Consider the following 1,621-nt stretch of genomic DNA (forward strand, 5'->3'; position numbering starts at 1 on the left):
TTGTTTTATAGGATATTGAATCTCGTGACCTACACCTACTGTACTTTTATTTTATCTTATTTTATTATTTTTTCTCTAGTAGCAGATTAAATCCTTAGTCACAGTGTTCTGTTACATATGACTCAGACCAAGTCAATCCTATTTTCCATTCTTGATGACAGTGATTGTTCAAGGAATAAATATGTAATTCTTAAGCCATATCAATGAGAAGCCATTTCCATGTATTTTGCTTCTATGTTTGTCGTAGTATTCTAAGAATAGCAGATAAAAGCCCACTTTTTCTCTCTATGACACTCTTAAAAATCTGTTTGCAACCGTAGTTCCAGGTATGTGGAGAAAACTGTTCTGAGAGAACGAAGTACAAACACAAGCAAACCAGAGATGAGAGATGGAGAGAGATCAGAGAAGAGATGATGCTCCACTGTGTAACTGCAGTCATTTTTTAAGCCATATGCATTCCTGATCTGTTTACAGATCCTTTAAAAAGTAATTAAATTCCACTTTTTTCTGCTTAAGCTAGTCTGATAACACTTTGTATTAGTCCATTTGGCTGCTTGTAACAAAATACCTGGAACTAGTGAATATGTAAGGAACCAAAATTTATTGCTTAGTTTCAGATGCTAGGAAGTCCAAAGTCCAGGGCACACATCTGGTAAGAGCCTTCTTTGGTGGTGGCTTTACAGCAACACAGGGGTCTCACATGGCACAAAATGGTGAAGCAGAGAGTTCTTTCCTCATGCACTCTCCTTTTAAAGCCCTCAGAGCCACACTGATGACCACCATTATTAATCCATTCACTATAACATGGTTTTTGCAATCTAATCACCTCTTCAAGGTCCCACCTTTCAATCATCATAATAGGATTTCACACCCTCAACAGTTACAGTGGGGGGCTAAGCTTCAATCACTTGGGAGGGGGCATTCAATACACTGCATACTTGCAAACAAGTAAGTGCTTGCTAATCTAATGCTTAACTAAAAACAGTATTGTGACAAATCCTATACTTACATACTGTGAGAATTTCAAGGAGCCCTCAGTTAGCAACTTCCCCTATGCAAGTTCTGAACCAAATGAAGAAAATGGCAAAAACAAATAGAAAAATAACCATATCACTGATATGGCTGATATTGGAAAATACAGCTTAGGTGTTTGGCAATAGGGCTTTGATATCACACCCCGGAATCACATAGATTTATCAGCTTGGTCAGGCTGTGCTGGATCTTCGCAGAACCTGTCTCTGCAAAAGTTATAGCAGAGACTACCAAGAAAGAATGTGTGTTCCAGAGGGTACCTAACTCCAGATAGACATGAAGGAGTAAGGGACTCCCCACTTTCTCTCCCAAACATGCCAGCTAATTCCTTCAGCCCAGAGGAGTAAATGATGGGGGAGAAAACAGACACCTTAAATGTGACATTGATGGATGCCAAAATTCACATAAGGACACATAAGGATTGGTAATAAGCCTTCCCTCTCAACACATATAAATACAAGTACATGGAATTATTAATGAAAAATTGGGTTTGGTATTAATAAAAAGAACGTTAGAGGGAAAAAAATCTAAAATGACAAAGAATCTATTTAAAAGTACCTTTGCTGTTATGTAACTCATAACATTTTCT

Source organism: Galeopterus variegatus, unplaced genomic scaffold, assembly GCF_000696425.1.
Source record: "Galeopterus variegatus unplaced genomic scaffold, G_variegatus-3.0.2 Scaffold1304, whole genome shotgun sequence".
Taxonomy (NCBI): domain Eukaryota; kingdom Metazoa; phylum Chordata; class Mammalia; order Dermoptera; family Cynocephalidae; genus Galeopterus; species Galeopterus variegatus.